A 25,965-nucleotide genomic window follows, 5' to 3' on the forward strand; every position below is an offset into this window, starting at 1 on the left:
CCCAACACCACAGTTCAAAAGCATCAATTTTTTGCCGCTCAGCTTTCTTCACAGTCCACCCTCATATCCATACATGACCACTGGAAGAAACAGCCTTGACTAGACGGACCTTTGTTGGCAAAGTAACGTCTCTGCTTTTTAATATGCTGTCTAGGTTTGTCACAACTTTCCTTCCAAGGTGGCTGCATTTAAGAACATAAACCTTTCAAAAGTTCCCATCTACATCTTTCCAGATGAATTTATTTTTCTGATTTATTTTTATCAAATCATGTCCTTTAATACAGAAACAGATACTGCATTTGTCCACATTTATTTAGGTCTTTCCTCAGCCCTACTGCCAACCCATGTGTGTCTTATTAGTTCAATGAGCTGGCGCTGATTTTTCACCTTAGGATGTTTACTCTGGCTAATTTAGCTACTGATCTTCTAATGTCTGGTGTTTGGCAATAAAGTCTCAGTTGGAGTTTCCAACCAACAGCAGTTTGCATTTAGTTTCTCAGTCTCTGTTTTACAGTCTTAGTACCTTCTCTTCTATTGCATGAAGACAATTGCTCCTAGGGATACCTGAACCTGAAATGAACTGAAAATATTTTACAGCTTTCCAACTTGCCAGCAGTAGAAGAAAAATTCATACTAGTCCCATCACTCTGAACAGCTGTTGCTATAAGGTGATGTTGCTAAAGAATTAAAAAATAGGACAAGGCAAATAACCATCCCTGAGAGGCTTCCACTGTGTTTTGGAGACTTCCAGATGCAAACTTAATTGTAATTTAAACAGAGCATACAGAAACAGCTTTCCTGTACCTATGCACAATACTTTTATTGAATTGGATAATTTAATCAATAAGTCACAATAGTCTCTAGTGTGGGGCTATGTGAAAATCTGGGAGCAGAAAAATTTATTATCTATTATATACATCTTCTTGTGTTGCATTCCTCTAGGATTTAGGTAGTATATCCCCCATTCTCAAGTCTTTAAACATATGCAATCTATTTTCTGTTCTCTGTGTTAGAGCCTTAGTTCCAAAGACCACCAGGAACAGCCCTGGGTGCCAGGGTCCAGCCCCGGTGGATCCAGGAAATTCAAAGTGGGGACAGCATTGGTGAGGAGAACTTATTTATTTATTAATATAGAAATATAAAATTAGATTAGGGAGAAATAGTGTAATAGGAAAACTAAGTGGAGAAAGAAGGCTAAATAACTTGGTTAACATGGGAAGCCAATAAAGTTCCAGACAAGGAGCTTGCACTATCTACGTTAGGCCACTGACATCCTGTTGAATATCAGGGGGTGCCCCGCCTTGGGCTCCCCCTCGTGTAGATCTTAGAAGCCGGGACAAGTAAGTAGACATGGTGAGCCTCCATGCCCCAGATGGGAATTCAGCCAGAAATTAGAAAGGAGACAAGGGGAAAACCAGTCCAGTGACTGTCTCCATCCTCTATTATTCAGAAGGCCTTTTATAATTTTTGATTATACATAGAGATCAATGGGTAACACAAAGTTATGCAGTGTTAGCAGTCCAGACTCATCAAAACCAGGCTTTTCTCTCTGCATACCTAATTGTAAACACAAGTCTTAGGTGATTTACATCATCTTCTGGTCAAAAAGGGCCAATTAACATTTTATAGCCTTTTTTCTGATAAGGGTTTGTCAACCAGAAGACTTATTTGTGTTGATCTTCCCAAAGTCTGGCATCACTCTCAGAAAGTACTAAATAAAGTTACATTTTTACATAGCAAAGATACAGCAACTTATAACAAGTAAAAGGAGTACAGTGATTTATAACAAAAGAAAAGTAATTAACTCAAATGTCTAGTGTTGCTCACATCAAAACTACTATATATCTTTTTCCATATCCCATTTACATTGATTAACATCCTCCCAGGTGCCTAAAAGATAAAGAATATGGAAGCCTGGCAGCAGTCATTGAGTCAACAGTGAAAACCCTCTACCAATATGATTTTTAACTCTTTAGAAAAGTCTCTGTATCTTTAAGATGCTTTAAGCTTTGTGCCTCTCGCGGTTGGGGGGCTGTAAGCAATTCACAAGCTGTAAGAAGTCGGGGGAACCTGTTAGGCAAGCTAGAGAGCTATCAGAGGGGTTTAACTAAACATCCCTTTCAAATGCAGAAGACTAAAGCCTTGATTTGATTTTCTCCAGAGAATATTAGAAGAGTAGAAAAGCAGGCAGATTCTTATTTTGGGGGGGTGGATGCTCAGGAAATTCCAGGGGGAAAACCTGAGGTCTGATCAGCCTTGCCGTCAGAGCTCTGCCGCATGACCTTGTCACGGGTGGAATTCCTCACGCTGGCTCGCGGCACATGGGTTTATTCTTGTTTGTAGCATTTAAGGTCATATGGAGAAATGTGAGGTGTCTGGGTAAGAAGATGTATTAGAGTGCTCCAGAGAAACAGAACCAAAAGACTACATATATACAAGTGCGTGCATGCATGCTAAGTTGCTTCAGTTGTGTCCGACTCTGTGCGACCCTATGGACTGTAGTTTGCCAGGTTCCTCTGTCTATGGGGATTTTCCAGGCAAGAATACTGGTGTGGGTTGCCATACCCTCCTCCAGGGGATCTTCCTAACCCAGGTATCAAACACACATCTCTTATGTCTCCTGCATTGGCAGGTGGATTCTTTTCCACAAGTGCCAGTGCTACCTGGGATGCCCATATATAAAGGTATCCCTTGGCTTTCGAATATTTGTTTTATGCCACTTTGTTTTATGAAAGACCTACATTAGTACCTGTTTTAACGAACCAAAAGAAATCCAAAGAGAATTTTCACTTTTAGGAAAACAATAACTTCTTTGTTTTAGGCCATTTCAACTTACACAAGTTTTCATAGGGACACTCTACTTTCAGACGGACAACGAGAGAGAGGGAGAGAAAAATGGAGATATTTATTGTAGCAACTGGATCATGCAATTTTTGAGGCTAAGACATCCTGCAATCTACCATCTGTAAGCTGGAGAATCAGAGAGTCAGTGGTGTAAGTCCAAGTACAAACATCTGAAAAGCTGGGAGCCTTGATGACTGAGAACTAGAGAAGATGTCCTAGCTCAAGGAGAAAGAGAAAAAAATGCATCCTCTGCTTTTTTGTTCTGTTAAGGGCCCTCAAAAGATTGGATAATGCCCTCTCACACTGGGAAGGGTCATCTGCTTTATTCAGTTCACCAATTCAAATGCCAGTCTCTTCCAGAAACAGCCGCACAGACACATCCAGAAATAATGTTTCACCAGCTAGCTGGGAATCCCCCAGCCTAGTCAAGCTGACATGTAAAATTAATACCATCATGGTGGGTATTAAAAAGAAGCCAATTATACAATTTAGGCTTTGGCTGAGTTGCTTGGAGATAATTTAAGGAAGCAGGACATTGCACTGGATTGTATACTATCAGGAGTTGAAAGCAATTCTATGATAGGATATCTGAAAAATCTTATCTCTGGCAAAGATAGACTAGAGTGAGGCTAACCCTGTATATTTAAGAAAGAGCAGTTGCTCATGTTAACTGGGGAAGGGTTATATTTGTGAAGTTCTGGGTTGGGCAGTGCTCTGTCTATGATCAGCAATGCTGAAGGAACAGTTTTGTTTTTAATTCATAAAATCACAGAATGGTCATATCTTATTTTGAGGTTCTGTGAAAAAGTTTATTTTCAGCAGGAGACCTAAAGACCTAGCTGTGAGTGTCAGGCCAGCCTGAAGTAACATCAAGGCCTGGTTGAGAGTATCAGGTCACATCCTGCATGTCAGGAGTTGTTCTTTCTCACTCGTTTCTCTTAAAGAATGTTAATAGACGATTCCATTGTAAAGTATAAAATGTAAAAAAATCTTAAGAAAATTTAAGATTTCCTCAGAAAGGCATATATTAATGGGTTCATTCATCTATTTGGTTTTTGGAAATTAAGGCTACATTTACTTAATTTCCTTGCAATCATATGATCTAAAGCATGTGTGGTGGTTATGGTCCAGGATGTGATTTCTTTTCGGGCCTTCTATATAAAAATTCAGTTCAGAAATACATATTTGGTGCAAATTTGAGAAAATTTATTGCTGGCCTGAGCTCATACTCATGATGAATACATCTTTACCTCGTCACCCTGGATCACACTCACTCACTGTTTCAGTGGCAGGGCATAACGAGTTTTAGCAGCTGCTCTGAAGTTCCCTTGTTTTAATGTAGCCTAGTCAAGTAATTAAATGAAATTGCTTTTTGAAGCCATGAAACTAAAAGATGCTTGCTTCTTGGAATTTAAAGCTATTATAAACCTGCTGCTGCTGCTAAGTCGCCTCAGTCGTGTCCTACTCTGTGTGACCCCATAGATGGCAGCCCACCAGGCTTCCCCGTCCCTGGGATTCTCCAGGCAAGAATACTGGAATGGGTTGCCATTTCCTTCTCCAATGCATGAAAGTGAAAACTGAAAGTGAAGTTGCTCAGTCGTGTCCGACTCTTTGTGACCTCATGGACTGCAGACTACCAGGTTCCTCCATCCATGGGATTTTCCAGGCAAGAGCACTCGAGTGGGATGCCATCGCCATCTCCATTGATATACCTAGACAGCATATTAAGAAGCAGAGACATCAGTTTGCCATCAAGGTCCATATAGTCAAAGCTATGGTTTTTCCAGTAGCCATGTATGAATGTGAGACTTCAACCATAAAGATGGCTGAGCACCAAGGAACTGAAGCTTTCAAACTGTGGTGCTGGAGAAGACTTTTGAGAGTTCCTTGGACTTTAAGGAGATCAAACCAGTCAGTCCTAAAGGAAATCAATCCTGAATGTTCATTGGAAAGACTGATGCTGAAGCTAAAGCTCCAATACTTTGGTCACTCAATGTGAAAGAGCTGACTCATTGGAAAAGATTCTGATGCTGGGAAAGATTGAAGACAAGAGGAGAAGAGGACAGCAGAGGATGAGATGGTTGGATGGCATCATCGACTAGATGAACATAAGTTTGAGCACACTCTGGGAGATAGTGAAGGACAGAGAAGCCTGATGTGCTGCAGTCCATGGGGTCACAAACAGTCAGACACAATTGAGTGACTGAACAACAACAAGCCAAGTAAAGTAACTATGTCCTATTGTGAGCCCCTTGGTTTCTTCAGGCTGAGTTCCAAATACTGAGTGTGATGTACTGGCCACCTTCAATGTAAGCTGATTCCCCTGCATATTCTTCACCTCCACATCTTAATTCATGAACTGTGTGTGCAATAATTCTTGATCCAGATCCTGCCAATGGCTGATTCCAAGTAATGACTCTTCCTTTTACATTGGTTTTATTTAGGTTGAAATCCAAGCTCTTTTCAACTATCAAGTACTGGGGAGCAAAATCTCCATTAACTTCCACCAAATCCATGTCCTTAAGACTAGGTCTTCTTTTCTTTAGTGCCCCACTGGAGGCAGGGACAAGACCAATATCTACAACAGAGATATCACATCTAGATACAAAATAGCCCACAGTTCTTGCCAGTGTGAAATTATTCTTTTTGACAGCATCTTCACTATCTATGAAAGGATCAGATATTGCTGATATGTTCCTTACAGTGATGGTCCTTTCTTCCTTAAAACTTGAGGAAATTAAATAATTAACTGCACCAGGCTTATTGGTATTAAGCCTGATCATTACTTGGCATTACTCATTACTTGCTCCTGTCCTTGTCTTTACCTAAACTGATATCATCTCATTATTAAAGTAGCCAGCATCATTAGCAGCTTTTCACCTCTGCTGTGACTGCAGGGTGTTTTTTAAATTCTTCTCTGCTTATTTTATGTTTTGCAGCAAGATTCTCTGCAGCAATTCCTATGGGGACTTGGACATGTAGCCCTGTTAATGCTGCTCACAAAGAAATTTCCAGCTTGAAATCTGATCCCAACTTGGTTATAATACATACACTTCTGACACAGTAGGGAGCCATGCTTTTGGCCCCTCCACATAAGACAACTTCAGCTATTTTTACACACGTTTCCTGACATCCATACACAATGAACTGGAAACCAGAGCCACAGAGCCTATTAGCAGTGAGAGCTGAGGTCTCTTTGGGGACATCCACATCAAACTGACATGCCTTGCCAAGTATGCAGCATCTGAAAAACTATTTCCTAGGCTATTTTAAAGAATACAGCTCAAGACCAGACAAAAAGAAGAAAGCACAGGAGAAGGTTGGGGAGGCGGGTATGGAACTTCCATTCCCTCTGGGCACATGACCTGTCCCAGTACTTTCATTTGTTCACCAACCTGAAGTTCTGATTAGTCTTCATTTGTGAAAGAAAGTCTTACAAAACAATGGAATTCATTTTTAATAGTAGAATTTTTGTTAATCAAATTCTGGAGAGAATAATATCATTTGATGCAATGGGCAGTTTAGGTAGAAGTTTTAATCTGCCTGTAAAAACTTGGCAAATATAAGGTTAATCTCCCCTATACTCTTAGTATTTGCATTTGAAATTTTCTTTATATTTAGTTTCTAAGTTTAAAGAATTCTGAATTAGAAGAAATGAAGATATAGGCTTAAAATATTCTCAGATAAAACATTTTCAGTGTCATCACTATATTATGTGTGAAAAGTTCTATGTTTTATGTTGCATTCATAATATTTCTATATTATGTAGTTTTAGAACCATCTTATATTACATGACTTGAACAGTTATCTGGTAAGTTAATTGAAAAAGTAGGTTAAAGTAGGAACCATAAACAAATAAAAAGTGTACACATATCTTAAAATCTTATTTCAAATTAAAACATATACAGACACGTTATGAGGTAAGGACAAAGCCTTCCTTCAAACTTAGTTTACTGATTTGTGTTCCAAATTTTACATAAAAGACATCCTAAGGCCTTGTCCACAACATCTAAGAATGGTTTTATTAGATGAACTAAGTAGTGCAGCTGGTGAGGAACAAAAGAGGGAGACATTTAATAGCCACAGTTATTCAGTCAGTACATCTTCAAAAGGGAACTGAAACCTTCAATTAGTCTCAAAGATTATTTATGTGAAGACATAATAAGAGAGCTTCTATTTGTTCTATAAATGAAGATACAGTCCAGTTAATAAAACTTTTATATATTATCTGCAATGCCTTATAATTATTTGAAAGTATTTTACAGCCTTATGTCATAAATCTTAATGTCTATTCATTAGATAAGAGGGTTTCTGTGGTTGCTGTCATTTGTTTATATATATCTTCTTTCCTTATCTCAGATACTACTGCAAAGTAGTTTGGCAAATTAAGAATAGAAAGCAGAATTCTCAACATCAGGCCAACGGAAGATGGATAAAATATGTTTATAACTAGTCTTTTACTAGTCATCTAATTTATATGTATATAAGGTAGATATATTTCCCCCACAAACACCAATCATACTAGTTAGCTATGCTGTCAGTCAAAACGGATCTGACTGCTTTCTAATGGCATTTGGCAGAAGTAAATGGAGATTAGAGGATAGAGAGATCAGTTCAGGCCTCCAAGCCAATCTGTGCAGCTTTCGACTTCAACCAATCAGTGACACCTGCATGTGGTAATCATTCTCCTTGGTTACAAGCGCTGGCAGAAACTAGAGACCTGTTTTTCAAGCTAAAGCAAAATGAGCTAAATATAAATGTGAAAATCTTTTTCATTGTAGAATTTTCATCTTCTGAGAAAAATAGGAGAAAAAAACGGATGTTTTAATCCATATTTTAATTATTTTGTAGTAAGGTCAATTATGTTTAAACACACCGACAATGGATAAGCATATTGGGTACGTTATTTATCTTCTTGGCATCACGATAAAGATGCAAACTGCAGTCTGGCATCCAGCTTGAGACTTTAAACTGCTGTGCTGGTGCACACTACTCCAGTCTCCTTTTTAGTTACTTGTTAGAGCTGTGTGAACCTTTCATCTTGTGAAACTTGCCAACCTCAGGAATATTTTATGAGTTATCAGCTTTGCAACTTTTGTAGAATATATTCAAACATCACTTTTACAGGGAGCAGAACTGTAAAATGTTTCTCCAAAGATTTTTAAAAGTACATAAAAAGGAAGCCATGGAAGGAAAACTAGTAGCGTTCTCCCATTGTTACCTGGCAAACTTTGCTTATTCTGTACTGTTTTCTCTAACTTGAAGTCAGGCCTTGACTTAGGGGTCAATAGACCACCCTCCTGAGGTTATCATTCTCAGCTGAATCTCTCTCCAGAAGAGCAAAAACATTATAGGTAATAAATTTTTTTTACAGTTTTTAAATTTAGTGTTTGGCATTCTTGGGTAAAATAAGATTACTTTATAATTTTGTATTTTTCTTTCCCCTCTTTTCCAACTAATTACCCCTATTTAATCTTTTAACAGGCTTCCTTGGTGGTCAAATAGTAAAGAATCTGCTTGTCAATGCAGGAGATGCAAGAGACATGAGTTTGATCACTGGGTAGGGGAAATTCCCTGAAGAAGGGAATGGTTACCCACTCCAGTATGCTTTCCTGGAGAATTCAACAGTCAGAGGAGCCTGGCAGGCTACAGTCGACGGGGTCACAAAGAGCTGGACATGACTGAGCAATATTTTCACTTCACTTTCAATCTTTTAACAGAGTCTCATCTCAGTATGTAATATTTATTTAATAGATGATAAAATATGCCAAAATTTTTTAAAGAAAGGTCAAATAGTTTGTAGAAAAGCCACAATACTCTTTTTTTTTTTTTCCCAAATGGGCATTGTTTGCACTGTTATTTTAAATCAAAAATGAGGTCTGGAAATACTGTGAAGGTATTATGGGAAGCTGGTTGTTAAATCTGATGAATATGATAAGGCTGGTTTTAGATCTTGAATTAAGCTGTTTTGAAATTTTGACCTGTTTTCAGAAAGATTAAAAGTGCTTTTGTAAGCAGATTTTGGGGAGCATACCTATACAGTCAGCCTTATCTATTGGAGAAAACAGTAAAACATAATTATAGAATATCTAGAGTATATAGTACCTTCCAGGGTCTCAGAGTCACAGATACTTTTATTTGCTACTTTATATCCATTCTCCTTCTAGATGTTATTTGAAGTCAGTTTTAAAGTCTCCGTGGGAATTTGCCCCTGGATTCTTTCAGAAGAGTAGCATGCATAAGTGGAATCAAACAACATATTGAATGATGAGTGTCCAGACCTGTTTATTGAATGAGTATCAGAAAATTTGGAAGTATTATAAGACCTAGTTCTTTTTTTCTTCTGAACTAGAAATTTAGGAGCTATTGCCATCTTGCTACCATAAAGAGAGTCTGAGGGTAATTGTTCCTACTCACTGGAAACGAAGTTAAGATAAGATCAGAGAGAAATCAAGACCTAGAATATTGTTTAAGCTACTACATCAATTAATCAAAGGTCACTCCTATCCATGGACTTTTCAAAGATCAAGCACTGGCTTCAAAACCTACAGCTCTGCTGATGTCACCATACTTGTAAACTACGTGGCCAGGAGAAGCTACAGTTTCCACTCCTCCCATTTCAGAGAAAGTTAGCTCTCCCAAACTGCCCCCCTTACAGCACACAAGATTTTATCAGCATGTTGTTTTTAAAGGAAGTGCTCATTGTTTCATTCATAAGAAGATGGAAAGAGAGAAATGAGTAATTGCTGCTCATTTTTCAGATGTAATAACTGGCTAACATGAGGACACAATTCACGGTCATATATCTCACACACTATAAGATGATGACTCAAACTGGATGAAACCATAGCTTAAAGCAGAAATACAAATGAAAGCTCATCAAATCTATCCAGTTTACCTTAATTACTAATAATAACAATTCATTTAAAAATGATAAATCTGGAAAGAAAAAAAAGCCCAAGGCAGACAGGATGCCAGAATAATAAATATAAACCAAGACTGTCCTGTAAAAGAAATTATCAACAAACAAAAAAGAAAACCTACTGAATGGGACAAAATATTTGCCAATGATAAGACAAAAATGGCTTGATACTCAAAATATATGAACAAGTCATACAAGTCAGCATCAAAAAAATGCAGTCAACTTTATTAACAAGATCAGAAGTCCTAATGGACACTTTTTCAAAGACATACAGATGGCCAACAGGCAAATGAAAGATGCTTTACATTGTTACTTATCAAATAAATGAAAGTTAAAAGCACAGTACTATATCACACCTGTCAGAACAGCAATCATTAAAAAGACCACAAATAACACATGTTGGAAAAGATGTGAAGAAAAGGGAACCTTCATACGCTGTTGGGTAGGAATGTAAACTGGTGCAGCCACTGTGGAAAAGAGTATGGCAGTTTCTCAAAACATCAATAGAACTACCATATGATGTAGCAATTCTACTTATGGGTATATATATAAAAAATACAAAAACACTAATTTGAAAAGGTACATGCACCCCACTGTTCACAGCAGCATTATTTACCATCATCAAGATACAGAAGCAGATGAATAGATAAGGAAGATGTCGTGTATATGTATACAATGACATACTACTTAGCCATAAAAAATGAAATTTGGCCATTTGTAACATGAATGGACTCAGAGGGTCCAAATACTGTATGACATCACTTATATATGGATTTTTAAAAAGTGAAACCAACTAGTGAATATAACAAGAAAGAAACAAACTCACAGATATAGAGAATAAACTAGTGATTGTCAGTGGGGTGAGGGAAGCAGGGAGGAGAAAGATAGAGATAGTGGATTAAGAGGTAGAAAGTATTGTATATATAATAAGCTACAAGGATATATTGTACAACATGAGTAATACAGCCAATATTTTATAATAACTATAAATAAGGTACAACCTTTAAAATTGTGAATCACTATGTTTATATCAGAGAAGGCCATGGCACCCCACTCCAGTACTCTTGCCTGGAAAATCCATGGACGGAGGAGCTGGTAGGCTGCAGTCCATGGGGTCGCTGAGTTGGGCACAACTGAGCGACTTCACTTTCACTTTTTACTGTTATACATTGGAGAAGGAAATGGCAACCCACTCCAGTATTCTTGCCTGGAGAATCCCAGGGATGGGGAAGCCTGGTGGGCTGCTGCCTATGGGGTCACACAGAGTCAGACACTACTGAAGTGACTTAGCAGCAGCAGCAGCATGTTTATATCTGTAACTTACATAGTATTATATATCGACTATATTTTAATTAAAAAAATGATAGGACTGTTGTGGGAAATCCAAGACATACAAATGATCTAACTATGCAGGGTAAAAAAGCTCATGAGTAAAGTATCTAAAATGACATGTGACCTTTGGCTAATATGTAACAAAACATGACTTTATTAATTCCGTTAGTAAACATCCCTCTGTAGACTATCACGGGTCACTGTGATACATCTTAAAAATAAAAAGAAAACCAGAATGAAATTTATTATCCTAAAATAACATTTTTATCAATGGAGAAAGATATATTTGCAGATAGTTCTGACCTGAACACCACTTGTAAGGTATAGGTAGAGACAGAATAAAATGGAGAAGGCAATGGCAACCCACTCCAGTACTCTTGCCTGGAAAATCCCATGGACCAAGGAGCCTGGTAGGCTGCAGTCCATGGGGTCTCGAAGAGTCAGACACGACTGAGCGACTTCACTTTCACTTTTCACTTTCATGCATTGGAGAAAGCAATGGCAACCCACTTCAGTACTCTTGCCTGGTGAATCCAGGGATGGCGGAGCCTGGTGGGCTGCCGTCTATGGGGTCGCACAGAGTTGGACATGACTGACGTGACTTACCAGCAGAGATAGAATAAGATTCAGTACTGAGCTCTACAATGGGAAGGTGGGAGAAGAAGTAACCAGAGAAGAATAAAAACAGAATGAAATTTGAGCTGCATATCAGTGTAATAAAAGATATTTGGCAAGTAACTAAGAAGAAAAAAAGAGCTTAATATTGAGTAAATGGATGAAAGACATGGAATCATGGGGTCTAACATGGTTTAATAACTTTAGGTTAATTTTGTTATGAAAATATTACATCTTTCTTAGTGTTATTTCCATCAAAATAAAGTAACTAAGAATGATACTAAGAGGTATTTTAGGGAATAAATATATTACATCTTTTCAGAATCCATTCCTTGATAGATTTTCACCAAATCCACTGGCATTCTAAAATTTCTGAGATATCAATAAATTTAAAAAGGTTAGTTTTTATAAGTGAATTTAAGAAAATGCTTATTTTCAACATAAAAAAAAACCCTTTGATTTAAATCCTGAAAGTCAAAGATGTTATATTTTATTAAAACTGGAAAAAAGAAAATAATAGGAAAGCAATTCCCTAAGAATTAAAGAACATTTTGTTCCCCTTTTATACAGTACTTCTGTACTGTTTCCACTTTTAATGTTCATCTTTAAAATATAGAAGTAACCTCAGCATGAAAATTTCATATGTAGAACCAAAGAATAAACAACCTTCCTTGATTCCCACTTGTATGTACACAGAGCCAAGAAAGAACTTTCATTTAATTAAACCAAATTAAATTTTAAAAGAAATTTAGAAACACTTACCTTCAAAATAACTGAGGTGTGCTCTTCTCTCTAAACCCTCAGCTTGCCAAGTTTTTCCCATTAGACAAGCATTTACATTATGTCATTAAAATCCTTCTTCTTAACTTGGCCAAATCTCCCCCTCTTTCCAGGATACTATCATACAGGATTAGAGCTCACCTTACTGAACTCATCTTAACTTGAACAACTACAAGGATTCTACTTCCAAACAAGGCACTGGGATTTAGGAGTCCAACATCTTCTTGTTATTCAACTCACAGTATGACTAAATTTTGAAATGCTTTTCTTTAAGCAGCGAAAATGATTAACTGGGTCATTATACATGAGTTTAAATCCATCCCCTATTATTCATGAATAAATCATGTAATTTCTTCATGTTCTAAGCCCTTGCAAATATACCTGGTTATTCAGGTTTGGATTTATGTTACCTGTAGCGGGAATGAAGACAAGATGCCAAGGAAGAAAAAATAGCAATGAAAGCTTTTAAAGGGTCTTGGGAACACATGTAAGAATTAAAGATTTTAAAATAAAAAAAATAAAAATAAAAAATAAAAAATAAATTGGAAAAAAAAGAAAAGAAAAGAAAAGAAAAGGACAGAAATAAAGTAAAAGGTGCCCAAGAAAAAGTGGTTGATATGGAAGAGTGATCAAAAAAAATTCAGTTTCTAACTGAATTTACTGAAGAAGATAAAGTTTGTGAGACCTTACTTCCTGGTTCTATCTTCTCAGATGTGCTAGAAGCAATGGCAGTCAAGTAACAGTTACAAACTCAGACCCAGATCATAATTTCTAAATACTAGTAGTGGTGGTTTAGTTGTTAAGTTGTGTCCAACTCTTGCGACCCCATGGACTGTAGCTTGCCAGACTCCTCTGTCCATGAGATTTTCCAGGCAAGAATACTGGAATGAGTTGCCATTTCCTTCTCCAGGGGATCTTCCCAACTCAGGGATTGAATCTGTGTTTTCTGCTTGGCTGGTATATTTACCACTGAACCATGTGTGTAAGTATATGGTATATTATAGTCTTTTGGCAAAAAGAAAAGTTAATCACATAATTGTTTTTCTCAATTAAGTAAAAATTCAGTGATTATGTTCCTTTGTATATCAGGTTTAGCATGTTTTATCTTTCTCAACTTTATCCTTAAATAATTCACAAGCAACCTTTTTTATGCCTCACATATTAAGAGAGATCGTTTACTTTTTCTGTTCTCTATGATTTTGATTGTGTTTCCCATTTAGCCTTATCAGTTTTGAACACTTGGTTTATTTCCACCTCTATCTTTTTCCATTGTAATTATTTTCAACAAAACTGACATGCATTTTCTGTCTTAATTTGACTCTTAACATTGTTGAATATCATCTTTGAAAACTGATGGTAACACAGGAAAAACATGAAACATTGGATTATTTTGATGGATTGAGTGTTTCAAAAAACAGCCACTGCTCCATTATGGAATACAGACAAGACAATGATGAAAGGGCAAATGCCCATGACTCAGAGTATGCAGAAGACAGTCCTCCAGGATTTCATGTGAATCTTTGCAACCTATGTTTTGTATTTTGTTCAGTTTTTCATAGAATGGTCATGCTAATATTCTTCTGCCTTCACAATGGTTTTCCTCATGTTTCCCTTTTATTTTTGTAAATATTCACCTCAGGTTTCAAAGGAGGTTACATACTGATGCCCCACTATTTTCCAATACATTTAGTTAAAAGGGAAATTTGATTTGCTACATTTTTCTGTGTGTCTGGGGGAATCTTTCTGGTATTATGCACATTACACTCGAAATTAAATCTCATCAAAATGCCACAGATACTTTACTGATTAATATACTAAGATGATTACTTTCCAAAGCATTCTCTATTTACAGAAAGTCTATTACAAAAACTCCCAGCAGATATTTGCTTGAAAGACATTTTACTGACAACGTGTGTACCTTTTTTCTGAATATTTTACAGAAAAATAAAACATCTGTGATTGACACCTGTATTTTTAGATGGTATTTCTAGCAGTTTACTTGAATTAGATATATTCAGAAAAATTTGAGGAATATTTTATGGTGTAAACACAAATTGAGAATGCCAACCTGGTCTAGGTTATTTACCTAACTCCTAATACTAATTATCATATTTAAAATATTTTGATAATGGAAAACCACTCTAATTTCCAGTAACATTTTAATGGTATACATTTTGGAAAATCCATTTAAACAGAAAGTACGTCACACTTACTGTTGATGTTTTTCATCATGCTGATAAAGCTGATTAGTGCAGCACTTCCAACTTCATTCTGGCCCTTTTTTTTAATTCTGTTTCAGGAAAGATGTTGTGGTTTTTTTGATATACAAATCTGACAACAGAAGAACAGGCAAGCTCACTCAACTCTGTATGCCTACTCACAGAAAACACAAATTTCATTCTCTTCCCTCCAGAAGCAGATTTGTTTTTTGCTAAAGAGACATTTTTCCTAGCCTGACACTGTTGTTCTGTGGAGCTCTGTTAACAGTCTAGTTCGGTTTTCTCATCAAGACCTACTCTTACCTTAACCCTTCATCAGTAAAAAGCAGTGTTTCAGGTGTATTAACTTCAGGTAATTTAGAATGAGTTTAATAAAATTTGTCAAAATTAATTAACTACAATAATATATCTAGATTTTAATATTCTCCAAATTTGGCAGAAAAAAACAATAAGGAAAATATAGAAAATTTACATAATCTACAGTTTTTATATACAGCTTCCCTGGTGGCTCAGAGGTTAAAGCGTCTGCCTGCAATGCAGGAGACCTGGGTTCGATCCCTGGCTCGGGAAGATCCCCTAGAGAAGGAAATGGCAACCCACTCCAGTACTCTTGCCTGGAGAATCCCATGGACGGAAGACCCTGGTGGGCTACAGTCCATGGGGTCGCTAAGAGTCGGACACGACTGAGCAACTTCACTTTCACAAATTTTATAAATACTATGTCCAACCAATCCATTCTCAAGGAGATCAGCCCTGGGATTTCTTCAGAAGGAATGATGCTAAAGCTGAAACTCCAGTACTTTGGCCATTTCAAGCGAAAAGTTGAGTCATTGGAAAAGACTCTGATGCTGGGAGGGATTGGGGGCAGGAGGAGAAGGGGACGACAGAGGATGAGATGACTGGATGGCATCACTGACTCGATGGACGTGAGTCTGAGTGAACTACGGGAGTTGGTGATGGACAGGGAGGCCTGGCGTGCTGCGATTCATGGGGTCGCAAAGAGTCAGACACGACTGAGCGACTGAACTGAACTGATGAACTGACGTATAACAAATAATTTCTAACATATAATTTTATTTTTCTTTTGCCCATGAAATATCAATAGTTTTAAAAAATTAATGTACTTGCAATAAAAATAGAAACAGAGGAATGTTGAAACCTCTGATGAAAGTTGTGAATGAGTCCATTTCTTCCTGTGGTTCTATCACTTTTTTTTTTCATGTATTCTGAATTTCTTTAATTTGGTGTAGAAACATTTAGGACTGTTATATCAAAATGAAAAATGGATGTTCTCTCAGTATAAAATTATCCTTTTTATCCCAGCTGATATATTTTGTCTGTTTGTCTAATATTAACATTTTTGTTTTAGCATTTTGCTTAGCATTAAGATGCTATAATATATCTTTATATTTAAGTATGTAACTTATTTGTATATTTATATTTAAAGCAGATTATGTTTAGGCAATATATGATGGTGTCTTTCTTTTTATATATAATATAAAAACCCCTTCCATTTAGTTGGGCTATTTAGATAATTTACACTTAATAGAATTATTGATGTAATTTTATATATCACATTATAGTGCATATTTGAGCTTACATTTATAATTTTTTATTTGTTTTCTATTATTCTATGTATTTTTTTCTCTTTTCCATATGTTTCTGTCTTATTCCTTTGTTGGTTTTCAATTATTGGTAACGATAGTTGTTTTAGAGTTGACATATGACTAACTAGGTGGTGATGGTCATTGTATTTCCAACTAATATATTACATATGGTATAATAAACTTATGTTCTTATAGGCCATCATACTTACTTGTTTTATCAAATGTTTCACTTTCACATATGTTATAAACCTCCCAATATATTGTTAATATTTGTGTTTTAACTGTTGTCTTTGAAGATAACTATTAAAATGACAAACAAGTCATTTATACTTGCCCACATATTTACCTTTTCTCAGTGAACTTTACTCCTTTATGCAGGTTTAGACTTCATCTGAGTGGGTTTTTCTGCTGAAGATTTTTTCAATGTGTCTTATAGATCACGTCTTTGGTGATTAATTTTTTTCAATTTCTATATGTCAGAAAAGGTCTTTATTTTCCTTCATCATTTTTAAAAAATGTTCTTGCTAGCTATAGAATTTAACACTGATAGGGTTCTTCTTAGTCGCTTTTCTCTTTCGTAATTTAAATTTGTAGTTGTCTTTTTGCAGTTTTTGGTAAAAATTCTTGGTAAATTTTTCTTTGTTTTTTCCCTGTCAAATTTTTAATTTACTTAGCTGTTTTTAAGATTTTCTTTAAATAGCTAGTTCTAAGAAGTTCAATTATGATGTACTTTGTTGTAATAATTTTATTTCACATTTGAGGTTCACAGAGCATCATGAAGAGAGGGTTTATATTTTTCATTAAATTGGAAAATTTTGAATGATTATTTCTTCAAATATTCTTTCTGTACCCAATTTCCTATGAATTGTAATATATATATTAGTCTGTTGGAGGTTTTCTTATGACTCTCTAAATTCTACTTTATTTCTCTGCTTTTTTCTCTCTTTTACTTCAGTGTCATTTGCAATGTGTTCAATTCACTAAATTTTCTTCCTCTATTTCTAAAATCATGCTAATCCCATTTAATATATTTTGTCATCTTATAAATTAAAATTTTTATCTTCAGAAGTACTATAGTTTTGTATTTACCATACCCATACTTAACACATTTAGTACTTTTCCTGCCTCTTGAATATATGGAATATAGTTACAACAGGTTTTAATGTCTTTGTCCAATAATCTTATTTACATGTGTTTCTGTTGAATCATATTAGATTGATGGATTCCCTTCTTCTTATGAGTCAGATGTTTTATTTCACTGCATATGAGATAACTTTTGTTCTATTGGACACCATACATTTCAAAATTTACCTTGTTTGTTGCTAGATAATTATATATTCCTATAAATAACCTCAACTTTTTACTTAGAAGTACTTGTAAACAGTTTTATTTTTTATCTTTGTTAAGGTAAAATCACAATAGACTTTATTCTAGGGCTTCTTTCCCCCATGACTGACACAATACTCTGTTATTTCCCTAGCCTAAGGACCATGAATTATAAGCTTTTCCACTTCTGTTGATAGGAACATGAATTATTTGAAGTCATGAGTGAGCTCTGAGGATTGTTGCTTCCGTTCTTTTGGGATAGTTGTTGTTGATGTTGCTGCTGTTGTTTTTGGCCTTGGGCAATTTCCTTATATACTTTCACTAATAAGTAGTCAGATCAAGACTCAAGGGAGGTCATTTGGAGATTTCTGGAGTTTTCTTACTATGAAAAGCTCTCTCTTCATTACTGTTTGCAAAGTCTAGCCAATATATCCTTGATTTACTTTCAGGTTCACCTTCTTAATTTGGGAGATTGCCAGGTTCAACCAGAGTAATCCTGTTTTATTCTGTGCCTGTAAACTCTCCTTAGTAAGTAAGAAAGGCTCATTTGATTTGTTTCTCTATTTTCATGTGTTGCCTCATGTCCAATTCTGAAAACCACTGTTCAGATAATTAGAAAAATAATAGTTTTCTACTAACTCAAAAGTTGTGACAAAGCAGATTAAGGACTGTAAGAGCACTGAATTCAAGCAAAGTTTGCACATCATGGTTTTGCTCAAGAATTAATTTATGAATCTCTTTTTGTATTAGATTGTATATATAGGGTTTGTGATATTTCTAAAAATCAGCTGAATTAAAGATAATATATTATCTATGTCATTTATAGTAGTGCTAGATGCTCTAAGAAATCAAAATTCTTATCTCAAAGGGTTCACACAAATAAATCTATTTCTAACCCATACCGAAATTCAAGGCAGCTCAATATAAGATGATATAGGAAGTCAGTCTTATCCAACCTCAGGGCCATAACTTGAGACTTCCCAAGTCAAAGAGTGAAAGGACAATGCAGTCTCTTAACAACAACAGTACAAAAGATATAGCACATCTATGTATTCATATTCTATTGTTGAAAGCATAGTCATACATAAATAACTGTATACAAAAAAGATATTGGCATATGTGGATAGTTTCCAGGTTTGGAAGATAATAAACTTCTATGAATATTTCAGTAAGCTTTCTGTATAGATACTGATTTTCAGTTCTTTTGGGTAAATGGCTCGGTTATCTAGAAAAGTTTTTTGAATTAACAGTAGTAGTAATAGAGCCTCTCAGTCATGTCTGACTCTTTGTGATCCCACAGACTGTAGCCCACCAGACTTCACTGTCCATGGGGTTCTCCAGGCAAGAATACTGGAGTGCCATTGGAGAAGGTTGCCAATCCCTTCTCCAGAGGATCTTCCTTACCCAGGGCTCAAACCGGGCAGATTCTTTACCATATGCACTACAGGGAAATCCCTTGAATTAAAAAGAAACTGCTAAATGAATGTTTTCTGTAGCAGTTATATCATTTTAAATCTTAGCATAAATTTTTGAATTTGATTTTCCCACAAACACTTGATATTAAAAATCTTTTCTATTTTAGATATTCTGAAAGATGAAGGGGGCATGTGAAGTCGTGAAGTCGCTCAGTCGTGTCCGACTCTTTGCACCCCCATGGACTGTAGCCTACCAGGCTTCTCTGTGTATGGGATTTTTCAGGCAATAGTACTGGAGTTGGTTGCCATTTCCTTCTCCAGGGGATCTTCCCAACCCAGGGATTGAACCCAGGTCTCCTGCATTGTAGGCAGATGCTTTACCCTCTGTGACACCTAATTATGGCTTAGTTTATATTTCCTTGATGATTAAAATTTTGAGCCTTTAAATTTTAGCTTTATTCATTAGTTTTTAGTCTATTACCTTTTTGAGATGTTTGCTGTATTCTTTTCTTGTATTAAAGCAATATTTTTGCTTTATTAGTGTATTGTAAGTTATTTTAAGATACAAATTGTTTATCATATATGCAGATAAGAGTATAAATATAACCATAGATATAGATATATTGAACATTTTCATTTAGCTGGAGACTGATGTTTTTATTTTCTTGAGTAACGTGTTCTGAAGAGCAGTAAGATAATTTTTGATGAGATTCAACTCTATTATTTTTCCTTGTTACCTAGAGTACATTTGTATCTGTGATATCTAAGAAAACTTTGTTATTGCAGAACTTGGATGATTTAAACATATTTTTCAAGATATGATATAGGTTTGACTTTTTAGTTCTGTGATCAATTATTTTAATTATTTTGTCAAAATATAATTCACATGCAATAAAATTCTCCAAGTCTGAGTGTATGATTTGTGCAGTTGTAACTAATGTAAACAGTTGTATAACAATCAACAAAGTGATGTAGAACATGTTCATCTCCCTACAAAATCATCCTGTATTTCTATAAAGTCAGTCTTCTCCCTTTCCTCTAACTATTGGCAAATGGTGATCTCCTTTCCATATTATACATTAAAACTACAAACCTTTTAGACAATGTATAGAACTAGTATTTTTTTTTTATATTTTGTCTATTTTGTGGTTGTTTATGGTGAAAGGGCTAATCCAGTGGAAGTTTCTCTATCAGGATGGAGGCAGAAGTATTTATACAATCTTCATTTAAAGATCAAATACTGAAACATATCACTCCTTCACTTGACAAGTAATTAGATTTAGAAATCGAAGCAAGAGAAATGGTTTCAAAGCCTGAATCAAGCTTGAGATTTATTCTACTCATATTCAGTGAGATAGCATTCTCTCTCTCTAAAGTTTTATGATCAAATGTGATTATCAAAACATAATTAAATTTTTTCTAAAATGCTTTATAATTAACTTTTAAATGAAAATTTTCCTTTATATCACACCACCTATTTGTAGTAACAGCAATTTTTATTGCAGAACCAAGCTCTCAACATATATTGCCATACATATTAGCATCGCCATTTTAAACTTTTCATTTAAAGCTAACAACTAATTCCCACAATGTGAAGAATATAGAAAAAGAGCAAAAGTTCCCAAGGAAAGAGAATGTATAGGAAAGATATTTTATGGTAAGCAAGCATGGATATTTGCCACCTACTTTTCAACAAAAGAGAAAAATCACCATAGAAAGGTATGTATTTCTCTTACATGAGAATGGACTTACTTTGCACCCAGTCTGATATATTTTATTTTACTTTTTTATTCTTTTGTGTACTTTCACTGCATTCTTGATTTTACCTTCAAGAACAATTCATACAATTCTTCAGTGAAATAATAGCAACAATCTATAATATTTTATCCATTTTTGAAAGCTAGTACATAACATTACCCACTCATAAGTAAATGCATATACTGTAGGAAAAAAAATCCATTAAGGAAATTTGGAACCAGTATTTCTATTGAAATTCACAGCATGATACAAAACAAAGCTAAAAAAAAAACCCTGTTACCACCATTACAGGATTGGGCTTAATGGGAAGCTAGGGTATTGCCCTGCCGATAGCAACTACAGAAATTGATTCACTTTGTATTTTTGCCCAGAAAAAATCACACTAATGTGACATTAGAACACAATTCATTTTGTGTCTTAAGAACTTAAAGAATTCTATTTTGAGGGTAGTGTAAGTCATAGATTCTAAGAGAAGATGCATATACCTAACAAACTATACATGGAAACATGAAAGCACACATTTCTGAATTTGTGAATTTGAAATGAAAGTATAGATAGCTTCAGTAAACCATTGGTATTAATGCAATAAATTTATTAATCACAAAGTTCTAGGAGAATTATCTAATTGTATATAAACATTCTTATTTATTAAGAGAGCCAGTGAAGATTATTTAATTTAGAAATTCAGGATTTCTAAATTTTTGTTGTTATTGTTATTGCTATATATTACTGATCTTCAACAAATTAGAATTACCTTCACTCAAAGTCTCTCACATGTTCATATAGATTTATAATTTATAAATGAATCTAGATTTAAATGGTTTAATGATTTAGCATTCATTGCATACATATAATTTGCTATTCATTTGTGTGCTATTAAAAACTGCTTCCAGGTAAGGGAGGGTGATATGTTTTGTTGTTTTCATGCTGTGAATACTCCCACCAAGTTTACTTTTAAGTTGTCAGTGTATGTCACTGAATGGGAACTGAAAAAAGATGTATATGTTTGGACTTTGTATGTCAGCATGATATAGTTCCAGTACAAAATAGGTTTGTTGGGAGGATATTCTGCAACACTCTGAAGTAACAATCATCATCATTTTTTAAAGATGTAGAAATTGGGATTTTCAGTATTATTAAATTTAGCGAGTATATGCAGCTAGAATAGGAGAGAAAGGATTCAAATCCCAGGCCTCTCTCCCTGCAAAACTCAAGATCTGTTTACATACATGTTCACACACACACACACACGATAAGGTTGGATTTTACATAGAGGAAAACTCTAAGAATAAAAGTACTGTAGTTATTACATATTTGTATTTGTTGTTTGACTTCACATCATTTAATCATAGGGACTCACTGAAATCAAATAGGAAGTAAATAAAGAAACTTCATTGATTCTTAATCATGTTTATATCAGGTTTTGAATCTTTACTATGCAACATTTTAACAGGGGTTTTTTTAATGATTAAGATGTGTGACATAGTGGTATGTGGCTAAAACTCAGTTGCTTTGATGTTTCTCAAGCATAATGGTACTGTGCAGTGCCTTGGCATAAGGAACTCTTCTAATTCACTTCCTCTTAAATATTCAATTTATTTGCCAATTACAAAGCCACCATTTGGGGTTATCTTTATATATCTGTGTTTTTCTATACAATCAATTGAACATGTATAATTTACTCCCACACCTTATTTAAATAAATGTAGGTCTAAGTTTATATATGAAGGGCATATTTTACTGCAATTCATTTGATAAATCAAGTCACAGAAAGTCATTTACATACAAAATAAGCAACTTTGAAGAGTATATCTTCTATATAACAATTCACTGTATTAACACATAATTCTGCAAATGAATACTTACTAAAGCATTTTATAGTCAAAATTAAGACTATGAAATCTGTAGAGCAGTGGGCAAAAAGAGTGATCAAGTTGGAATTTCCATTTTCTTTTGATAATGTATTTGATATTCTTTCTAAAATCATGACTCTTTTTTATCTTAAAGGAAGTTTTACAGATTTTATAATTCTACCTTTTATATTGGTTTTAAAACACAATCTAATGATGTGTTTCAGATTTAGTCTAGCCTCTGTAATCAAGTTACTGAATGCAGTTACTTTAGTAACTTTGATTCATTAGAAGGAGTCAAAGCTTGTACTATTTCTGATAAATTTCATCTTTGAAAACATTATACCCCATTCAGAAAAATGAATATCCTTCTAAAATATTGGCTTTTAGGTTTGAGAGTGATGAATTTCTTCAAATTTTAAGTCTATGTTTCCTCGAGAGGAAACATTTTACTGGGGAATGCATCTACGCTAAGCCCAAGTGTTTTCTTATTCAAACCTGGTGCCAACAATATTGCTGTTCTCAACAAGCTTTTTTATATTTCTTATCCTTTGAAAGGGGTTTACCAAAAGCCTGCACTTTCTTATTGGCTCTGCAATTTCTTATTGGCTTGGAATTTGCCCAGTTGTTTCCTTAAGTGTGCTTCATGGAACTGACCTGAAGCATTATGGGATTTACATAAAGCAAAATGATGGTCAAATAAATTGCAGAAATGTAGAACTGAAGAGAACTTGAATGTTTTCTTTATCACATTTATTTAGTTGCACAGAGAATCTTCAAAAGCAATACAAAATAAAACCAATCCCTATATTCTCTGGAAATGATTTTAGGAAATTCTGCCATATACAAATATAGAAGAAAGCAAACTCAAATTCAAACTCCTAGGAAAAGAGCCCAAACATACTGTGGATCTTCTTCTTCCTGAGATGAAATGGATTACAATTAATCCAGATAATGCTTGAAAGTAAACATAGTATCATATTCTTATTATTCATGCTTTTACTCATAACTGCTCCAATCCTGGTAAGCAAAACACAGCTGATATCTTTAAAAGTATTTATGTGCTCAGCTTATTGTTAAAAATTGAATCTAGGCCCTACTAATTTTCCAAGCTTAACTTTCACCTCTCTCTGACCTGCTTATCATACTCTTGCCTATTTGCTTCTATCTCCTGAAAATACTAGCCTAGTTCCTGCATCAGTGTCTGATATTTCTAATACCTGATTAATATGTATGTTAAGGTTGAACGGTAAAGCATCTGCCTACAATGCGGGGGACCTGGGTTCGATCCCTGGGTCTGGAAGATCTCCTGGAGAAGGAAATGGCAACCCACTCCAGTATTCTTGCCGGGAAAATCTCATGGATGGAGGAGCCCGGTGGGTTACAGTTCATGGGGTCGCAAAGAGTCAAACACGACTGAGCGACTTCACTCACTCACTCACTCACTCCCTCACTAAGGTTGAACGAATTAGTAAGTATATTGTAAATAATGAAACCAGGGTTTCCATGACTGGGAAAAGAAGCTACAAATAAGGAAAGATGGAATTAAACTTCAGATGTTAGATTGGAATTGTCCATTATCCACATCCCTGCTCTCCTGCCAAAAACAAAGACAAAGCAAAATATGAAAAATAGGAATTAAGACATCTTATGCAAAATTTCCAAATATAATATAAATAATGACTGAGTATCTTGTTTACTTAACATTTTCTCTTGGATTATTTTTTCTTCTCTTTAAAAAATTTTTTGTTCTCTTACTTCTCTCTCTCTCTCTCTACACACACACACACACACACACACACACACACACACACGCAACCACATATAAAAAGATATTTATGTATATTTTGGATACTGTGAGAAATGAAACAATGGAACAGGACAGCAGGTACCCTATAATCTAAAAGGACATACTAAAAATAAAAGTATAACTGAGTCTGTATATTGAAGGAGCTTGTGTATCAGTGAACATTGACCTAGAAACTTCAACTCCAAGATGAGTTTTATCAAAATTTACAGGCAATAAAGATAAAAGAAGCAATGTTTAGGGCCTTCAGGCAAAAAGACCAAGTTTACTAATAAAAGGAAAAAAAAATCAAATTGGTGTCAGACTTCTTGATTTTTGATAGAACAGGCAATGTAAGTCAACAAAGAATTTTAAAAAAATAAAATAAAAGCGATCCAAAGATTTCATATCTAACCAAATTGCCCTTCAACAATCAATTCTATGAGAAGGCACTGAAAATGCAAAAGCACAAGGATAACTATACTTAAAATCCTCCTGAGAAATCTACTAGGAAATGAATTTTCTCTAACCAAGAGATGATAATAAATGTTTTACCAAATATTTTACCAAGTATTTTACAATTTTCAAAGTATTGAATATGCTTAATTATAGATCAAAGACTAGAAGTTTAAAATAAAGATGAAAACCAATATAAAATTGATGCATGTATTGATAAAATATAAATAATACAATTTAAAATGTAGAAAGAGAAGAAAGGGAGGGAGAAAGTTAGAATATGCTCATGGATTTTTGCATAGTCATATGAAAACCTATTTTTATCAGCCTGGGCTGTCATAAAAAATACCATAGACAAGGTTCTTTAAAAAATAGAAATTAATTTTCTCACAGTTCCAGAGACTAGAAGTATGAGATCACAATGCCATCATACTCAGATTCTAGTTAAGAGTTTTCTTAGATTGCACAGTTGATTTCTTGCATGTACTCACTTGTGTGTGCATGCTGAGTTGCTTCATTCATGTCTGTCTCTTTGTGACCATATGAACTGTAGACTACCAGGATTTTCATGAGCTTCCCAGGTAGTGACAGTAGTAAAGAACCCTCCTGCCAAGGCAGGAGACATAAGAAACACAGGCTCCATCCTTAGATTGGGAAGATCCCCTGTAGGTGGGCATGGCAACTCATGCCAATATTCTTGCCCACATGTCCTCATAGGGGAGAGAGAAAGAAAGCTCTCTGATGTCTGTTTTTAAAAGGGCCCTAATCCCATAATGAAGACCCCACTCTCTTGGCCTCATCCAAACCTTATCATTTCCCCAAAGCCTCATCTCCAAATGCCATCACAGGGAGATTTAGGGCTTTAATGTATGGATCTGGGGAGGACAAAATTTAGTCCATAGTAGCGTCAAAAGATTTATTTTTGTTGCTGCAAAACTCAATATGAAGGTTTAAGCAGAAAAAAGGATGAGTACTACAAATGTTGTAGCATAATCATAGTCACTAAAATAAGAAAATGAACTTCATAAATACTAGAGCAATAATAACATTAGACA

General features: G+C 35.0%; 1 pseudogene; it reads right to left on the minus strand.

The window, feature by feature from the left end:
* Positions 1–5,105: 5,105 nt before the first annotated feature.
* The window catches only part of LOC128060859 (3-ketoacyl-CoA thiolase, mitochondrial-like), a 147,817-nt pseudogene continuing 126,957 nt past the window's right edge, over positions 5,106–25,965 (minus strand).

The sequence above is a fragment of the Budorcas taxicolor genome, chromosome 2, assembly GCF_023091745.1.
Source record: "Budorcas taxicolor isolate Tak-1 chromosome 2, Takin1.1, whole genome shotgun sequence".
NCBI classification, from domain to species: domain Eukaryota; kingdom Metazoa; phylum Chordata; class Mammalia; order Artiodactyla; family Bovidae; genus Budorcas; species Budorcas taxicolor.